This window comes from Cebus imitator, unplaced genomic scaffold (genome assembly GCF_001604975.1).
Source record: "Cebus imitator isolate Cc_AM_T3 unplaced genomic scaffold, Cebus_imitator-1.0 Scaffold33, whole genome shotgun sequence".
Lineage (NCBI taxonomy): Eukaryota > Metazoa > Chordata > Mammalia > Primates > Cebidae > Cebus > Cebus imitator.
The window spans coordinates 1907797-1928709 of NW_016107348.1; positions in this window are offsets into that span (position 1 = coordinate 1907797).

The following is a 20913-nucleotide window of genomic DNA, read 5'->3' on the forward strand; positions in this document are numbered from 1 at the left end:
AGTGTGGAAGGAGGATGTTCTAGATCGGGAGTTGGCTTTTGGGTCAAATGTGGCCCACAATCTGATTTTGTAAATAAAGTTTTATTGTAACACAGCCATGCTTATTCACTTACATATCGTGTATAGCTGCTTTTGTGTTACAATGACAATTCTGGGTAGCTATAACAGCAGTCATAAGGCCTGCAACCCCTATATTTTACTTTACAGTAAAAGTTTGTAGACCTCTGTTCTAGATTAAGAAAATTAAACTGTGCACGCTTTGAGATCTGGGCCTGCATCCCGGATTTAAAACAAAACAAAACAGATTTTTGAAAGAATGTGATTGGGAAAGCTGGGAAATTTTATATGGGCTGTACATTAAATGAAGGTATTACTTCAATGTTCAGTTTCCTGAATGTTGTAATTATTGTGTTAGATCGGAAAATATCCTTGTTACAGGAAAGAGGTGAAGTATTTCAGGATAAAAAGGCGACGTCTTCAGAAAATCTCTGTATTAATTCCTAATGCTACAGAAAAAATGTGCGTATGATGATACAAATTTACATAACATAGATGAGAAATATGGAAAGATATTAACAACTGGTCAATGTTCGCTGTCCCACAGTAAATTTTATATAGGTTCAAATGACTCAACATAAAACTTGGGGAGAAAACTAAGAAGCTCCCTGAAGCAGCCAGGTGTGGCGGTGCTGCCTGCGGTCCCAGTGACTCCGGAGGCTGAGGCGGGAGGATCACGTCACTACGCTCCAGCCTGGGTGACAGAGCAAGACCCTGTCTCAAAAAGATTTTTTAAAAATAAAAACTGATGCTGGGCATGGTGGCTCACACCTGTAATCCCAACACTTTGGGAGGCCGAGGTGGGTGGATCATTTGAGGTCAGGAGTCTGAAACCAGCTGGTAAGATGGTGAAACCCCATCTCTTAAAAAAAAAAAAAAAACTAGCCGGGCGTGGTGGTGCATGCCTGTAATCCCAGCTACTCAGGAGGCTGAAATGGGAGAATCATTTGAACCTGGGAGGCGGAGGCTACAGTGAGCCGAGATCATGCCACTGCACTCCAGCCTGGGTGACAAAGCGAGACACTGTCTCAATAAATAAATAAGAAAGAAAGAAAGAAAGAAAGAAGTTCCCTGAATGACTGTGCAGTTGTAGCAAAGTTTGGGGAACTCCAAAATCATGCATAAATGCTGCAGAGGATCCCAGCACATAGCTTGTGCTCTGTAAGGAAAGTCGGCCTGGACCAAGGGCCAGGAGGGCGCCTAGCAAAACACGGTGGCTGGCTGGAAAATGAAGTGACCGGTCGCAGATGTGACCATTCATGCATGCACTCACCCATTCATGCCCTGTTTTCTACTGAGCACCTACTATGTGCTGGGCCCTGCGCCAGGCACTAGGCATGCCCTCCAGGAGCTCCGGATTTGGACACAGACAATGACAGCTCAGAGGGACAGAGGAACCTGGCCTAAGTCTAATGGGCCCTCCTCTCCACTCCCAGGACCCTCCAGTCCTGTGTGCAGAGCAGAGACGGGGGTGACGCTGGCTCAGCTCAAAGGACTGCGTCATCTGCTCCAGCCTCTGTAAGTGTGCCAGGCACTGGGTGAGGAGGCCTCCCCCATCTCCCAAAGGGCTCACAGGCCTGGCTGGGGGCCGGCTCAGGAATGTAAACCTGGGTATGTTTGGGAAAGCTGGAGCCAGGGGTTTCTGAGGGTGGCCCACGGGGTCCTGCTGCAAGCTGGCAGACAGATGTGCATGCGTTACCAAACCCCAGAGGGGCCTGGCCCTCTCCCACCTCGGGTCGAGCATCTGGAACCAGTTAGGAGCCAGGTGGCTGAGGCACAGTTACCTTGGTTGAGACTGCGGCTGAGCTGGGGCAGCGGCCCAAGAGGGAGGGGAGGCGATGCCAGCCTGAGAACAGCAGCTCTTTGCTAGAAGGAAGGAAAGAGAAGGCTTGAAGCTGGCAAGACGCCACCTTGTCCAGTGTCCCCAGGGCCAGGTTGGGACCAAGTCAACTTCCCCAAGAGAGGATCAGAGAGCCAGGATCACATCCGTAGCCCAACGCAGGGCTATTCCCACACCCTGAGGCTCAGGGGCCATACAGTGTCCTGGTTAGGGCTGGACTCTGGAGCCAGGTGATCTGGGTTTGAATCCCAGCTTGGCCTCTGCCTAGCTCTGGCACCATGGGCAAGCTTCTCGGTGGCCCCTCTCTGAGCCTCAGTTTCTCCATTGGTATGAAGGGTTCAGCATGGCTCTGGGCTTTCTTGGCTTGGTCCCATGGGAGCCCCAGCAGGGTCTGGACAGCAGGACTGTGACCCCTGGCCGCCTCCCAGGGCTCCTCCTCACATGGCACCCCTCCCCTCACTCCTTCAGGCCAAGGTGGGAATCGTCTCCATGTTTTGCTTTTTCTTTTTCCTAGAAACAGGGTCTTTCTCTGTCACCCAGGCTGGAGTGCCGTGGTATGATCTCTGTTCACTGCAGCCTCCATCTCCCAAGCTCAACTGATCCTCCCGCCTCAGCCTCCCCAGCAGCTAGGACTAATTACAACATGCATCACCACACCTGGCTAACTTTTAAGAGTTTTTGTAGAGATGGAGGTCTCACTATGTTGCTGGAGCTGCTGGGCTTAAGCAATTCTCCCGCCTCGACCTCCCAAAGCACTGGGATTCCAGGTGTGAGCCCCTGCGCCAGGCCTGTGTAACCTCAGGGCCCTGCATCCTCCTGCGGGTTCCTCTCCACCCCAGGGCCTCAGCCTTGACACAGCTGACGTCTTGGCTCACGAACTTCACAGCTGTGGGTGTGTCCTGAGCACCGTAAGATGTTTAGCAGCATCCGTGGCCTCTGTACACTGACCCTCATAGCGTCCTCCTCCCCAGTAGTAACCAGAAACTCCCCAGACACTACTGAAAGTCCCTGGGGGTTGGGGGGGACTCGCCTCTAAGTGAGAACCACTGGTCTGCCCCAACAGCAAGTGGCTTACTCACCCCCTCCCTGCTGCTGAGATCTGAGTGCTGGAGACTGGCTGGTGCCCCTGACTTAGTGGTTGCATAAGAACACCAAGCACCTCACCAGGCCCCCAGCCCTATGGACAGTAATAATCACTAATAAGTGTCTGCAGCCTGGGATGCACTTAGTTTCTGAGACCAAGAACTCATCAATGCCCTGCCTGGAGAGGTTGAGGGATTTTTATAGCTGTGTGACCTTGGAAAAGTCACTTGCCCTCTCTGATTCTCCCCGCTCACATAGGTGCAGAGGGGCTGAGCAGAGGATTGACAGATGCTGTGTCCAGCACTGGTGCACAGTAGGTGCCCAGCCAGTGGTTCCTCCCCCCGACTCCTCTCCTCCTGGGAGTGGGGGGTCCTCACCTGATTGGTTCTGGCCACGGACATCAAGGACCAAGCTGGCCTGAGAATTGCAGGTCAGCCGCAGAGAGGAGCTCATCTCTTCCAGAGTCCTAGGAACACGAGCTGAGGAGGGACGACACTGCGAGGTGCACACCCTTCTTTCTCTCAATCCTTCTCTGGCCTGTGACTTGCTGGCAGCCCATCCCCCAACCCCCACCTCAAGCAGCAGATGCACCATGCTTCCAGTACAGCCTGCAGAACTACGAGCCAATGTTTTTCTAAATGACCCAGTCTCAGGTATGTTATAGCAATGCAAGGACAGATTAAGACAGAAGGGAAGGGAAGGGCAGAGGGAGTGAGCAGGGAAAGCATTCTACCCTGAGCAATACATTATTATCATTTTTCGAGATGGAGACTCACTCTGTCACCCAGGCTGGAGTGCAGTGCTGTGATCTTGGCTCACTGCAAACTCCGCCTCCCGGGTTCAAGCGATTCTCGTGCCTCTGCCTCCTGAGTAGCTAGGACTACAGGCATGCAACACCATGCCTGGCAAATTTTTGTATTTTCAGTAGCAAGAGAGTTTCACCATGTTGGCCAGGCTGGTCTTTAACTCCTGGCCTCAAGTGATCCTCCTGCCTCAGCCTCCTGAAGTGCTGGGATTACAGGTGTGAGCCACCATACCTGGCCTCTAGGCAATAAATTTTTTTAAAAAAATTAGAAAAATCCCCATTTGGCAATCACCATAGCAGTAATAGACTCAGACCAGCATCATCAGTGGACACCAAACCTAGGAGGTTCACAGCTCAATGAGAGCACAGAACACTTCCAAGAATCTCACCACAATTAGTTATTTACTACAAAGGGAACAATGAAAAGCTCTACAGTCAAGAAACCTGGCAGACCCCACCTTAATCAAAAGGTCAAAGCTAATGTCACCAACGTTGGACAAACGGACAGCAGGTGCCACCTGACAGGAGGCTGCCTCACTTCTGTGGTGTCCTAGCAACAGGCTTCCTTGAATGCAGGCATCAGGAAGTGTCACTCAAACCCAGACGGAGGCTGTTTCACAGCATGACTGCCCCGTACCCTGCAACATGTAAATATCGGCCAGGTGTGGTGTCTCACACCTGTAATCCCAGCACTTTGGGAGCTGAGGCAAATGCATCACTTCAGGCCAGGAGTTTGAGACCAGCCTGGCCAACATGGTGAAGCCCCGTTCTCTATTAAAAATACAAAAAAAAAAAAAATTGTTTTCTCAAAGAACAAAAAAAAAAGAGAGAGAGAGAGAATAGGAAAAACAAATACCAAAAAAAAAATTGCCAGGTATGATGCTGTGTTCCTGTAACCTGAGCTACTTGGGAGGCTGAGGCGGCAGAATCACTTGAACCCAGGAGGCTGAGGTTGCCGTGAGCTGAGATCACTCCATTGCACTCCAGCCTGGTGGAAAAGAGCAAAACTCTGTCTCATAAAACAAAAAAAGGATTATCATGTCTGCAACTTAGGAAAACACAATTCAGGAATAAAATAATATATATAGTATAAATATATGTACATATAGAAAGAATATGCATATGAGAATGATAAACGAAATGTCAAATGTTAGTAACTGATTCATCCGGGCAAAGGGCCTGTGGGATTCTTTGTACTATTCTTGCAACTTTTCTACAAGTCTGATGTTATGTCAAAATAAAAAGCATTCTAAAAAAAAATGACTGGAAATCCTGCACCCAGCTCTCCCTCCTGGAGATACACAATGTCTGTTATCATGTTAGAGGCTCTGACAAGTCCTGCATAAGGAATCTATTCAGTTTTTAGTTCGCGGATTTTCTTTGTCAGAATGCATATTCATTTCTCACAAAGGGGAATCATCTATACCCCTTTATCTAAAACTGTGTATACGCCAGTGTGAGATGCTGGAATTGGAACATCAGTGGACTTGGGTGGAACTCAGTCTACTCTGTAGTTCCATGGAAAGTACTTGCCCCTGCCCCATGGCATTCCCCAGGCCCTCACCCTCTCGAAGCGTCTCCTTCTGCTTCAGCCTTCCTGTGAGTGTCAGGAGACGGGGCATCACTGCCCAGCCAGCGACCGTGTGCCGGGTTCGGCTCTGTAAGTTCAGGACCCAGCCTCCCCTCCGTTCCTCAGATGCCTTGAGGAGCAGCTGTGCTGTGTTCTGGTCCAGCAGTGCCTTGGAAGACAGCCAAATCCTAGACAGTGAAGTAAGGGGGTTAAGATCAGCTTTTGTAGTCAGGCAAACCTGGGTTCCAAATAACAGAATGACCAGGGACAAGGACATAACCTCTCTGAGCATCAGCTTCTTCTTCTGTGAAGTGGGGAATCAAGTGGACATACTGATATTGAGCGTTTTTTGGAGGTAGGGGGAGACTCTCACCCAGGCTGGAGTACAGTGGCACAATCTTGGCTTACCACAACCTCTGCCTCCCGGACTCAAGCAATCCTCCTGCCTCAGCCTCCTGAGCAGCAGGGATTACAGGCATGCACCACCATGCTTGACTAATTTTGTATTTTTAGTAGAGATGGGGTTTCTCCATGTTGATTAGGCTGGTCTCGAACTCCTGACCTCAGGTGATCAGCCCACCTCAGCCTCTCAAAGTGCTGGGATTACAGGCATGAGCCACTGCACCCAGACCGCAGAGGAAATATTTAATGGAGACACAATTTGTACCACAATGTACAGTATTCAAAATAGCAGCGTAATATAGTGATGTGATAGGAAATATATACTTAGTCTCTGCCCCAATCCTTGACACAGAGCTCCTAATCCCTCGGAAGTAGGAAGTCCCTTTTATTGATAGGAGCATCTTTGGTTCTAATGGGGTGATTCTTGGTGGGTTCCTGGATAGGACTTGTCAACAGAAAGACCAAGACATGATTAGAGCTTGGAACTTTTATCCTCCGAGAAGGGGAGAGGGGCTGGAGATTGAGTTAATAGGCAGTCATGCCTACATGATGAAGCCACCACAGAAATCCCTGAACCATGGGGCTCACAGAGAGTTTCTGGGCTGAACACACAGAGGATGGTGAGCCCAGAGAGGGCAGGGAAGCCCAGCACCCATTCCCCCATACCTTGCCCTATACGTCTCTTCCATCTGGCTGTTCTCCAATCATAGCCTCTATAAGCAATGAGTAAATATAAATAAAAGGTTTCCCTGAGTTCTGTGAGCCATTTTTGCAGATGAACAGACACAAGATGGGAGGAGGTCATAGGGACCTCCAAGTTATAGCCAGTTGGTCAGGAGGCAGGGGAGAGCTCAGAAGCAGAGGGTGGACAGGAAGGGTCTACAGGAACCTGAGTGTGGGGGAGGATCCCCTCCTCCAGGAAGCCCTCCTGAGCCCCTCCAGCTCTTGAGTGCTCACCAAGCACAATGGGCAGCCAAACCTAGGTTCTTCCATTGTGATGGGAGCATTCATGGCAGGTAACATGAAGAGTTATAATAATCTACAAGTAATAATGTATAATAATGTATAAAACATGGCTCATGCCTATAGTCCTGGCACGTTGGGAGGCTAAGGCAGGCAAACTGCTTCAGGCCAGGAGTTCAAGACCAGCCTGGGCAACATAACAAGATCCTGTTCCTACAAAAAAGTACAAAAATTTAGCCAGTTGTGGTGGTGAGCCTGTGGATCCAGCTACAAGCGAGGCTGAGGGGAATGGCGTCTACAGTTGTGGGAAGTCTTGCACACACAACCTGAGGGGGCTGATGCCACCTCCAGGTATACAGGGTCAGAACTGAGTTAATTTGTAGGACAACCAGTTAGTGGCCATCAGAGAATTGCTGATGGGGAAAAAGACCCCCTGCCCCTGGTCACAGAAGCATGTCTTAGCCCTGAGAGGACAGTAGCGAAAAACAGTTTGGCATTTCCTATGACGCCCGCAGCAAAGAGGGTAGCCACTGAGCATGCCCACAGGCCCTGGCTTGGAACTCACATGCAGCGCTCAGTTCATCCACCCCAGGAAGCAGGTGGAGAAACTGAGGCACAGAAGGGAGAGCGGTCCCAGACGCAGAGGTGGCAGAGCCGGGACTTGAACCCAAGCGGTCAACTCTGGACCCCAGGCTCCTGAGCACCCCACCATACTTGACACATCAGTACGTCAATATATAGTCAGACATGAAACCAGATGGAGACGCACATTCCTTGGGGTGACTAGTGATTTTGTTTCATTCCTTTTTACATTATTACTATTTAGAAACAAGCTCGTTCCACTCTGTTCCCCAGGCTGGAAGGCAATGGTGCGATCATAGCTCACTGCAGCCTCCAACACCGAAGTTCAGGCAACCCTCTTATCTCAGCCTCCAGAGTAGCTGGGATTACGGGTGCATGCCACCGCATTTGGCTATTTAAAAAGAATTTTTCTGTACAGATGGGATCTCACTATCTTGTCCAGGCTTGAACTCCTGAGCTCAAGCAATCCTCCCACCTCAGCCTCATGTGTAGCTGGGACTACAGGTGCACCCTACCACATCTAGCTAATTTTTTTTTTTTGTAGAGATAGAGTCTTGCTATGTTGCATAAGCTGCTCTTGAACTCCTGAACTCAAGCGATCCTCCTGCCTTAGCCTCCCAAAACCTGGAGTGTGACCCATGGGGCCATGCCCTTACACATCATCCTTTAAGCCATCTACAATGAATGCTCTCGTAACAATACAAAGAAATAAAGGGTAAACGTGGAAAACTGAATGCCACCCGCTTTTCACACCCTCAGTGGCACCAATGGGGCTGACGTGGGTGTGGTCTCAGAGGGACAGAGAGGCGCCTCTGAGTGAGGATTTCCCATGTCCCAGGACACGTGCCTTTTGCCCTCTGTGGTCTCCCCACCTCGTCGCAGGCCACCTGAGGACCGTTACCTTGCTGGGGCGATCTTTCCAGACAGCTGCAGCTGAACAGCCCTGGCGGCACTGAGAACAGCCTGATGGAGAGGGACACTCACACCCCAGCCCTGGCTGCTTCTCCGAGTGTCCTGGCTGGTGTCAACCTCCAGCAGAACCAGCTCCCAGCCGGACATTTGCACAGATAGGGACCCATCGAGGCTGTACACTCTGTAGTGCCCGGCAGCTGCCTGCACCTGCAGGGAGGCAGGGGAAGGACAGGAAGGGTCTATGGGATCCTGGGTGTGGGGGAGGGCTGCCTTCTCCTCCAGGAAGTCCTTCTGGGCCACTCCAGATTTGAGCACTCACCAACCATGGTACACAGCACACAATCAGGAAGAGAAACAGACAGAGGGAGGAAGGAGGAGTTAGCCTGCCCCGGCCCCAGCTCCTGGCCCAGGAGTACAGTCTCATCTTGTCCTTTCCACATGTGAAATGGGAGTTCTTATTGTGAAATGGGGAAGCTGAGCCTCTGAGAGGGTCACATAGGCCACCTGAGTCTGCCTAGCTCCAAAACTTGTGCTGGTGCCTGAAGGAGGCTGGCGGGGGAAGCAGAGGACATCTTTGCAACTCCTCCACATAAAAGGAGGTCCTATAGAGTACCTGCCAGGAACCAGAGGGCCCAGAACTTCTGGGTTCAAAGGGGTTGGCATCTGGGTGCCCAAGCAGTCAGGCTGGGGTGAACATGTGGCTGGGCCCAACAAGGGTACTGAGGGTAGCAGTGGGGAGTGGGAAAGGGGCCCAAGGCTCCACCAGCTCAGCGGGACCTGAGTCCCTCCCTTTCCTGATCTGGGCCTCAGTCTCCTCATCTGCAAAGTGGGTTTAGGCCCATGGTTCTCAATACAGCTTGTGCATTACAATCACATGGAAAGCTTTTTTCTCCCCCCGCCACCCCAGAGTCTTGCTGTGTCACCCAGGCTGGAGCTAGTATGGGGGTGTGATCTTGGCTCACTTCAACCTCCACTTCCCAGGTTCGAGGGATTCTCCTGCCTCAGCTTCCTGAGTAGCTGGGATTACAGGAGCCTGCCATGATGCCCAGCTAATTTTTTTTTTGTATTTTTAGTAGAGATGGGGTTTCACTATATTGCCCAGGCTGGTCTCAAACTCCTGACCTCAGGTGATCTGCCAGCCTCGGCCTCCCAAAGTGCTGGGATTACAGGCATGAGCCACTGTACCCGGCCTGAAAAGCTTTTAAAAGAATGCCTGGTGCCTCCATAGATGAACTGATAAATACGATACATCCAGACAATGGAATATGATCCAGTGGCAATATGAAATGAGCTATTAAGCTGAAAAAGACAGAGGAGACCGAACACAGTGGCTCATGCCTGTAATCCCAAGACTTTGGGAGACCAAGGTGGACGGATCACCTGAGGTCAGGAGTTTGAGACCAGCCTGACCAACATGGACTAACCCCATCTCTACTAAAAATACAAAAATTAGTCAGTCATGGTGGTGCAAGCCTGTAATCCCAGCTGCTCAGGAGGCTGAGGCAGGAGAATCACTTGAACCAAGGAGGCAGAGATTGCGGTGAGCTGAGATTGTGCCATTGCACTCTAGCCTGGGCAATAAGAGCGAAATTCCATCTCAAAAAAAAAAAAAATTAATGTTTGAACCCATTAGATGACCCAGCATCCAAGCTTCCAGGGGAACCCACCCCCACTCCCCAGTGATTCGGGGACTTGCACGAGCTCTGAAGCTAGATGCCTGGGTTCCCATCCAAAATCTTTCACTCGTGAGCCCCATGATCTTGGGCAAGTCACGCCACCTCTCTAAGTCTCAGAGCCGCACCCCCAAAATGGTACCACAGTGCTCCACACCCCCCACAACATCAAGAGGTGTCCACAAGACAATCCACAGAGAGTTTAGAACAGAGCCTGCCACGCGATCACTCCATGGACGTCAGCTCCTAGAACAAATGGTTCATAAGATGGCGTTTCCCCCAATCTAAGACGCCAGCAGCTCTCGGATGCGCCGTGATCTTAGAGAATGCCACAAAAGCAAAAGGTTGCTAGTGAAACGGCGACCTGTGTCCACGTGTAGATACATCCTGACTTCAGGGACATCACGGGTGAAAGCTGGTGCCTCTGAGAACAAGCAGATTCCTCCATTCAGAGCCATTCTTCAGCTCCATTCAAGTTCCTAAAACCCAACACACAGGGAATGCACAGCAGGTGTTTAAAAAAATGCTATCAGGGCTGGACACAGTGGCTCATGCCTATAATCCCAGCACCTTGGGAGGCTGAGGGAGGAGCACTACATGAGTCCAGGAATTCAAGACCAGCCTAGGCAACATAGCGAGACCCCGTCTCTGCCAAAAAAAGAAAAAATACGAAAACCAGCTGCGTGTTGTGGCACATGCCTGTGGTCCCAGCTACTCGGGAGACTGAGGTGGGAGGATCGCTTGACCCCAGGCGGTCGAGGGTGAAGTATGCCATGATTACACCACTGCACTCCAGCCTGGGAAACAGTGAGATCCTGTCTCAAAAGAAATTTATCTTGAAATTTCTCAGGGTAGGTAAAGTGGCTCATGCCTGTAATCTCAGCACTTTGGAAGGTCGAAGCAGGAACACAGCTTGAGGCCAAGAGTTCAAAACCAGCCTGAGCAACATAGTGAGAACCAACCTCTAATTAATTTTTTTATTGCCATCAAATTAAGGGTCTGCTCCACATCTCCTGAGAGCCTCATCACTGTCGAGATTTCCTATTTACACCTCCACGTCCTGAACTAGCCACTGCCTAATTCCTGTGCAAACATCATGCACACCCTGCTCAACAAAGCCACAAACATCGTGGGGGGGAGGGGGGGAGGGATGGGAGGGCGGGCAGGCCTCTCTAGGGCCCCAGCCCTGGGGACTTCCACCTGGATGTTTGTCCACCTCTTTGCTTCCACACTGAGCAAAATACCCTGGGTCAATAAAGCCCTCTTGAAGCATTAACACAGCTTCTCCCAAGCCCAATACAGGGCAGAGTTTGGAGGAAAATTCTGTTTCTGTCTGTTTTCAAAAGTGAAATGTGATCCTTCATCCCCACCCCCTGGTGGCTAAAAACTCTTCTCACCTGGACAATCACTTCCAAATGATGGATTGGAAACTCCCTGCCATCTGTTCTTGGTTCTGCAGGGGCTGTTTGGCCAAGCAGGACGCTGCATGTGCGGCCTCCCTCCCTCGGGCCCGCATCCTGCCTTCCTTCGGCCCATCGCCCAGCAGGCTGGCTGCTCACAGACAACCCTTGGCAGGTGAGTCAAGGTCATCCCCGAGGGAGCAACATCCACACCCGGAAGCATGGAGGAACTGTTGGTCCGTGGGGATGTCGGAGTCAGATCTGTTCAGCCGGACCGAGACCTGTTGCGGGGAGTTGAAGAAGGGTCAGAGGGAACAGAGAGGGAGACGCAGAACCCCTGGAGATGCTGCTAGGCAAATGCATCCCAGAGTATGCCCAAAGCTCAAGCCAGAAGCTTCTGTCCTCCTTCAATATGCCTCAGCCCAAAATCTTACTTAGGCTCAACTCCTGAAAAAGGATGCTTAGGAAGTGAAGCCCTGGATGGGGGCGCTGGGAAGACCACTCTGGGACCCCCTATTCCCTGCCATGGTGCCTGCTCATGCACCCCACAGCCAGGCCACCTTCTACTTGACTGTGAACCAGGCACTGTGCTACTAGGTTCACAATGTCTGTCTCATGTAATCCTCAACACTGCTTTGCTGGGTTGGTGTTACCATCCCGTTTCCCAGCTGGCAAAACTGAGGCTCAGTGAGGTTCGGTGATTCACCCAAGGTTACACAGCTAGTTAACAGTGAAACTGGGAAATGAACTTGAACTTATTTAACACTAAAATCCCACTAGATTTAACACTCCTTGAAGATGGGGACAGAGTCACCCTTGCACCCCCAATGCACATCACAGAGCCTGGCACACAGCAGAGACACAATCCATCTATGCTAAATGGACATGAACATGTCCATGGATGAACAAATAGACAGCCATGGGTAAATATACCTACAATGGCTGCTATATATTTACCAAACTGCATTTCCTTTTCTTCCTGGACATACAGCTAAAACTACATTTCCCAGCCTCCCTTGCAGCTAGGTGGGGTCATCTGATAAGAACCCAGGCAGGAATGACCTTTCTACTTATGGGTCTGGCCCATAAGTAGAAAAACCTCCTGCATAATTCTCCACTGTCTCTCCCTCCATTTGCCATCTGAGGCAGAGGCCTAAGGTGGGGAGGCCTGGATCCTGAGAGACTGCAGGGGGCAGAGCCACGCTGAGCTGAGACATGAACACTGGCCTTTCACAATGAGGCAAACATTTGTTTACAACAGTCAATGCATCCTGACTAATTATACACACACTGCCAAAATAAGGGCTGTGCTGTTGAATTCCCAGGGTCTTGTCTCCTGCCATCTCCTGAGACATTCCACACGGGGCACCTTCACTAAAGGTTGTTAAAAACTGCCTCCCTAGGCAAGGGAGCAGAATTCAGCCTCCTCACCTGGGATGCGACGTGGCTGATGGCAGCTTGAGCATCCACGCCAAAACTGAATGTTCCTTGGGGACTCTGTCTAAAGATGATGCCCCCCTCCAAGCTCAGGGCCTGGGCAGTGTTTCTAACAAAAAAATGGCTGTACAGGAAGCTGCTAAAGCTATTCAGAAATATCCTGTCACTCATTCACGTAAAGTAAACTTAGGTCAAAAAAAAGTAACCCGTTCATTTCTAGTAGTTCCAAAGTGCCCTTTCCCCCTTCTTAGGCACAGCCTGCTGCAGAAGCTGCAGGCATACATCTCCTCCTTCGCTCAACAAACTCATCTCAAAAACACAAAGCCCCCTCCTGCTCAGCTCCTGCCAACTGCTCCTGTGTCAAAAAAATATCTTTTTGTCTTCACACCCACCCCCCACCCCCCCACCCCCCCACCCCCCGCAAAAAAAACAGAACTAACCCTCTCCTACCAAATCTACAAGCTGTTTTTCCCCGGGTTTAGGCAAAATCAAACCCCCAGGACTGGCAAATCCACCGGTGTTTGTAAAGCATCTGGCTGATGCCTTGCCTGTTGGGGTCAGACAATATCCTCCAAGTCAGTGGGCGAAAAACAGCAATCAGCCCCATTCAACAGCTATTACAAGCCAATATACTTATGCTTTACCGGCCTGCTTAAAACACTCCATTTCTGCCAGTTCAAAAACCCGGGACAAATGATTACCGGCCTGTACAGAACTTGCAGAAAGTTAACAAACGGACAGTCATAGTCCATCCAACTGTCCCTAAGCCCTACACACTGCTCAGCTTGCTCCCACCAAAGCATACCGTGTAGACTATCCTAAACTTAAAAAGTGCTTTCTTTGCCATTCCTTTGGCTCCTAAGAGCCAACCCATTTTTGCTTTCAAATAAACAAACCCTGGTTCAAAAAACACAGCCCCATTAACGTAAGCTCAGTTCTTCCAGTGTTTTAAAAATTCTCCAACTCTTTTTAAAAAGGCCCTTCGGCAAAACCTTGTGGCATTTCAGGCCAGCCATCCCAACCGTACCCTACTCCAGTACGTAAGTCGTTTATTATTGGCTACCAAGACTGCCAAAAGCTGCCTGCAACATACGAAAAACTTACTGACCTCCTTCAAAAGTGTAAGTATTGGGTCTCAGCCAAAAAGGGCCAGCTTGGTCTTTCCGAAGTCTCCTATCTAAAATATAAATTAAACCAAAAAAACCACTCACCAATGCTCAAAAAGAGGCCATCTTACAAATCCCCACCCCTACCACCAAAAAACAGGTATTGAAATTCTTGGGGGCTGTAAAATACTGCCGCCTGTAAATACCTGGGTTTGTGGAAATTGCCAAGCCTCTGTACACCACTACAGGAAAAAAACGGCTTTTTAGTCTAAACCAGCATGAAAAAGGAGCCCTTCCAAAACTTAAAAAAGGCACTCACAAAGGCCCCGGCTTTAGCCCTCCCAAATATCTCAGAATCATTTCACCTGTTTGTCCCTAAAAATCAGGGAGTTGCTAAAGGGGTGCTCACTCCGACCTCGGGGCCATGGCAACGCCCAGCGGTGTATTTGTCTAAAAAAGTAAACCCCGTGGCCTCGGGGTGGCCAGGCGGTCCCAGGGGCTCGCTCTGCGCCAAAACTTAACCCTTCGGGCACCGCACACGGGAAACACGGCCGCGTGGCGCTCCCGGTGACTAAATGTCTAATACCCGCATCCTGCCATATCAGAGTCTGCTGCTAAATCAGCCCCGGTTAACTTTCTCCCCCACAAGGGGTTTAAATCCAGGTACCCTCCTCCCTAACCCAGACTTCACCATCCCATCCGTAACTGCCAGGAACTGCTAAAAACCGCAGAAACAGGTGAACCTCATCTCCAGAACACTCCTTTAAAAAAAGCAAACGCCCCGTGTTTACAAACGGTAGCAGTTTCCTTAAGCAGGGGGTGCGAAAAGCTGGCGCGGTCCTTACCACGAAAGCCAGGCACTGCCCGCCGGGCACTGGCAGCGGTCCCTCCCACAGGAGGCTGAGTTCACCGCCCTCACCCCGCCCCGGGGCCAGGCTGTGCCGCCCGCGACGTCGCCGCGCCGCGGGTGACCCCACTACCTCTACTTCCAGCCGTCTCTTTCCCACAGCCCGATTTACCCACCACCCAACCTACTCCTCTGAAAAGAAAAAGCAGGCGTCGAACCTGCAGGCCAGAAAGAGTCAGGATAAACAGGGACTCCTCCCAAACTCCAGAATCTTCCTGCCCCGGGCCTCGGACAGGCCTGAATTCATCAGCCGCCTCTTCTTCCACCCACTTGGAAGAAACAAAGTTAGCCCAACTTTTAAAAAGCCGTTTTAAAATTGCACACCTCCAGCACTTACCTAGCCACGTGGCCTCCCGATGCCCGGCTTGTGCAGGTGAACGCCAGGCAAGGCCCGGAGCCTGGGCTGGGCCGAGTCTCCCAGAAGGTAGCCCGGGAGGGAGGTGGGGAGTTAATTTCACCCAAGTGAAGCCACACCGGGCGGGGTAGAAGCAGCTCTTGGTGTTAGTAACACCTTTTCCGGATAAACTGAGGCTTTGGCCACCAAAAATAAAACTGCCACTACCGTAGTTAAGTTCTTACGCAACAAAATCATCTCTTGTTATACATTTCCTGTTGCCACAGGGTCTAAGATGGGCCGGCCTTCACCTCGTCCACAGCTCAGTCAGCAAGGGATTAAATACTCAGCAAAAACTGCATTGTGCCTATCAGCCCCAAACTCTAAACAGGTAAAACGCATAAATCATACCTTAAAAAGTACTCTCACAAAATTAATCCTGGAAACCGGTAAAAACGGAATAAGGCTGCTTCCCTCAGCCCTGCTTAGGCTCAGGCGCACCCCTTACAAGGCGGGATTCTCTCCTTTTAAAATCACGTATAAAAGGGCCCCACCTGTTTTGCCTAAACTAAGAGCTACCCAGTTAGCAGAAATATCCCAAGCTAACTTGTTACAGCACTTGCAGTGTCTCAACAGGTTGAAGATATTATCAGCCGCTAATCCAGCAGGACCCTGCCACCCCTTCCGTCCAGTGACCTGGTGTATGTTAAAAAGTTCCAGAAGAAACAACTCGTTCCTGCTTAAAAAGAACCTCACACTGTCATCCTTACTACGCCCACGGCCCTAAAAGTGAACGGCATTCCTGCTTAAATTCACCACTCCCGCATCAAAAAGGCCAACAGAACACAGCAAAAAAGCATGGGTCCCCAAGCCCGGGTCAGGCCCGTTAAAACTGCGCCTAACGGGTGGATCACGAGGTCAAGAGATCGAGACCATCCTGGTCAACATGGTGAAACCCCGTCTCTACTAAAAATACAAAACATTAGCTGGGGATGGTGGTGCATGCCTGTAATCCCAGCTACTCAGGAGGCTGAGGCAGGAGAATCGCCTGAACCCAGGATGCGGAGGTTGCGGTGAGCTGAGATCGCGCCATTGCACTCCAGCCTGGGTAACATGAGTGAAACTCCGTCTCAAAAACAAAACAAAACTGCGCCTAGTCGGGTGCAGCCATCAGACTAGTGCTTCTGTCCACTTTTCCTGTCTGTTCCCGGTCGTTCAGCCCTCTGCCCCTCCTAGTCCTTTATCCTCACTTCTGCAGCAGGCCAAGCACTTGCAAACATCACCTGGAAAGAAAGTACCTCCAATACAGTTTCTTTTTCAAGCAATTCGTGTTTTGTTCCCAAAGCCCAGCCGTTCCCTCGTGAACCAGCAAAGCTTGCCCCTGTAGGCAGGAGCCGGACTCGTTAACCTTGCTGCAGGGTTCAAACACACCGGAAGTGAAAGTAAATGCAGACGCTAAGGGGTGCAAAAAAGGGACTCCAACGAGCAAATTTCTACCTCTGTCCTGAAAACCACCCTAACCCTGCCTGCCAGATAGTTACACGTTTTTCTGCCCTTCTTGGTCATGTGTAACCTTGGCTACTTACCGGGGTGTGGGGGGGGGGGCAGCTCGGTCCCCAACTGTTTCCATAGCTCGAACCTCTAGTCGTAAACCGTGTACTATGGAAGCCTGTAATCCCATAGCGATAAGTGTCCGGAACCCTCACTCAGTTCAGTGGTACTACGGTATAACGTGGGAAAGCAACTCTGTGTCAAAGGGTTTAATCTCAAAACTATGTTTACCATTCAAAAGAAGGTCCTAATCCCCTAAAGCCCTCCTAAACCTATTGGTCCCCTAACTGAGGAGACCCCATGTTCCACCCGCACCCAAATAAAATCAGCCCTATTGAGTCAACTATCCAGTCGCCAGTTCAAACTCCCCAACCCTGGCTCAGCATCGACACCTCCAGCCGAGCTTAATGTCCATCCTGGGGAATGCATCAGCTTCTTAATGTCACTCAGCCTAAACTGGCCCGAGATGGTTGATTATACCTAAAGGCAAAACCTCCATATTATGTTGAATTGGAAGTCAAGGTCAGATTTAACACTGGGCCTCTTTCTTGTCATGCCCGTCCCATTCTCTCACACTAAAAAATGTCTCAGAAAACGCCTCCTGCCTAGTTAGTAGCAGTTACCACCTGTCTGCTTCCCATCTCCAGACCACCTGCAGCCAGACTCTGCTGACTTCCCTGGACCCTTCAGTCTCCTTCCAGGCACCCAACGATACTTGGTTGACTTGCACCTCAGGCCTCACCCGCTGTATCAGTGAATCTAACCCTGAACCTCTCCTGTGTGGGTTAGTTCATGCCCTCCCCCAGGTCTGCGTGTACAGCAAACCAGAGAACTCCTTTTTGCCCACCTGAATTGCACCGAAGGGTCCGCTGGGGTGCCTCACTCCTAGTGCCCCTTTTAGCTGGCCTCAGTGTGGCTGGGTCAGCAGCAATCGGCATAGCCGCTTTGGTCCAAGGAGAAGCTGGACTAGGGTCCCTAACTCAACAAGTAAATGCTAACTTAAAGAATCTCCAGTCGGCCGTCAACATAGTACCTGCCCAGGTTGAGTCTTCAGCTAAAGCTGTTCTTCAAAACCGCCATGGCCCAGCCTTGCTGTTCCTCTCCAAAGAAGCTTTATGTGCTGCTTTGGAGGAAGTTGCTGTTTTTATGCTAACAAGTCTAAAGTCATCAAACATCCCCTTCAAAGGGTTCAGAAAAGTCTAAATAAACGCCAACGGAAATTAAAAACACCCCATGGCACCAAAACATGTTTAAGTGAAATCCGTGGCTAATAACTGGACAGCGGAATCTCTTCTCCCCCTCTCGTTGGGTTTAATTTTTGGGCCTTGTATATTCAGTTAGTTAATTAGTTTTATAAAACAGCGCGTAGCTTCTGTTAAGCTTCTGTATCTTAAAACTCAATATAACCCTCTCACTATAACTAAGGAATCAATAATTTAAATCCCCAAAACACAAGTGGGGGATGTGATAACCTGTTTTTCGTTGGCTTAAACTGACTCCTTAGCTAAGAGCTGTTCAGGCCTGATGTTAGCTTCTTGAGCCGGACAGACTCCATCTTAGCTTCTTCGTTTTAGGCATTCCCTTCATTAAGTATGCAGCTGTAGGATGTAGCTGGGGCAGGATAACCCATCCCGGAGTGCATTTGCTAGCAAGAGGCCGAGCTAAGTAGTTCCAGCAGCGCCCGGGAATGCAGGTGCTGTCGAGGACCCAGAGCCCCCACATCTATAAGTTGTATGTCTTTTTATAACAGCTCTAGCCCTTGCACCTGGTACTGTTTTATTTCTCATGTGTTAGTTTATCTTTTTAACTTTTTGCTTACTCTGCTTCCGTGCAAAATTGCTTCAGCTGGGTTCCCCGCTCCCTTTTCAAACTAGGGTATAAAAAACCCCTTAACTCTTTCTTGGGGGCCAAAAAAATTTTGGGCGTTAGCCACCTCTTGGTTGACTAATAAAAAACTCATAATTCAATGTCAAAGTGTGGCACATTCCTTAACTCGCTGGAGTCTAACACCATCACAAAACTGTCTTGTTAACTAGCTACTACCACGTGGGGATTCCTGGCTAATCACAATGGAGAGTCCTATAAAAGATTTATATGTCGGCCAGGTGTGGCGGCTTATGCCTGTAATTCCAGCACTTTGGGAGGCCAAGGCAGAGGGATCATTTGAGGTCAGGAGATCGAGATCAGCCTTGCTAACATGGTGAAACCCCATCTGTACTAAAACCCCATCTGTACTAAAAACCCTATCTGTACTAAAAAAGAAGAAGAAGAAGAAATTAGCTGGGTGTTAGTGGCGCACACCTGTAATCCCAGCTACTGGGAGGCTGAGACAGGAGAACCACTTGAGCCTGGGAGGCAGAAGTTGCCGTTAGCCAGCATCGTGCCACTGCACTCCAATCTGGGCCACAGAGTGAGACCCTGTCTCAAAAAAAAAAAATGTTTATATGTGAATTTGTGTCAGATCAAAATTATCTTTAAAATTATAGCCACAGCAGTCCCTGCGTGTGCCTGCACTATAGGCCTGCTGCTCTACGCTTCATCTGGGAACCTCAAAAATTCCAGGAGACACTGCTGAGAGGCTCTGCTCTTTATTTGTAGTTGTGTTTATATAATAGGCTTTATTTTATCTTGTATTTATATGTACATAGTAGAGTTATTAAATATGTATAAAATATACATCCCTAATATACATTTCAAAAGAAGTGAATCTGTGATAAAAATATTTTTAAATTATTTGTATTTTACTAGTGGGCATAATCCTTTTGTTTGCACAAAAACTATGATTATATTACATGAAATGAAGTGCCAACCAGTAATATTTTGATGAGGGGACTACGATTGAAATGAAGGGAAAAAAAATAATCCAATGGTAAGACCTTGGCCTTCTTCCTCTACTTGGTTGGACCCCAGTTTTACATCTAAACTAATCAGCTCCTGGGCACAGAGTAACCTGGTCCAAATCTCTTCCAGAGTCATTAACTCATTCCAGGTTCTCCCATTCTGTCACCCCACGTCGTAAAGCTCATCACTGAGTCGTAAGCATTCCCCTTCCACGGTATCTCTCCCAAACCCTCCTCTTTCCCTCCGCTACCCACCAAACTGTCCACTCACGGAAGGCCATTGCTGAACTGCCAGGCATGGCTGGGGAGCGGGGTGGCCGGCGTGGCCAGTGCAGTGTGGTCCTGCAGGGCGGTGGCACTACCGGCATTGTGGCTGCAGCAGTCCCGCTGTGCTCCGGGGTGCCCTGCAGTGGTGGCCCGGCCAGCTGAGCAGCCACAGGGGCCTCCCTCAGAGGCCACCTTCCCGTGCTGTCTCCGGCAAATGTACCCGGTCTCCGTCTCTCATAGGGTCCGGCCCTGGGAGGTGCCTCTCGGGTCTTTTCCAAGTCCTCTCTTTTGGAGACAAGGAATGGTTTCTGCATGCATGAGTGGTTGGGGAAAATGCCCCAGGCCAGGAAAAGCCATCGCAGGTGGACCAGGAGGATGTCTGGCAGCCGGTGGTGTGCCTTCCCCACGAGGTTAGCGGATCCCTCCCGGACACGTCAGGAATGGCCGTTGGGCGTCACCTAGCTGCCACGTCTTTTTTGTTGCTGTTGTTTTTTGAGGCAGGAGGGACACACTCTGCTCACTGCAACCTCCTCTTCGAGGATGAGGCGATCCTTCTATCTAACTGGGACGACAGGCACATGCCACCAAGCCTGAATAATTATCATAATTTTATTTTTTCTGGACACTGGGTCTCACCATGTTGCCCAGGCTGGTCTTCAACTCCTGGGCTCAAGTGATCCACCAGCCTCACCCTCCCAAAGTGCTGGGATTGCAGGTATGCGCCTCTTGACCTGGGCATGGCAGCCATGTTTATAGCCTCTTGTAAGTTTCGCCAGCTGGCCATACCGGGTGAGCTGCGGCATTTATATTTATCGTGGGATCTGAGCTGAGAGGTGGTAAAATCTCCATGTTTGTGCAATTATCATCATTATTGTCGTTGTTATTATTAAAACCCTTACTGGTGTTGTTAGTTGTTCTCATAAAACCATTACACTTTGTCCTCCAAAAGTACCCACTTGACTGAAAATGACAAAGGAGGGATTTCTGTCTGCAGAAATTTCTTTTTTTTTTGAGACGGAGTTTCGCTCTTGTTACCCAGGCTGGAGTGCAATGGCGCGATCTCGGCTCACCACAACCTCCGCCTCCTGGGTTCAGGCAATTCTCCTGCCTCAGCCTCCTGAGTAGCTGGGATTACAGGCATGCACCACCATGCCCAGCTCATTTTTTGTAGTTTTAGTAGAGAC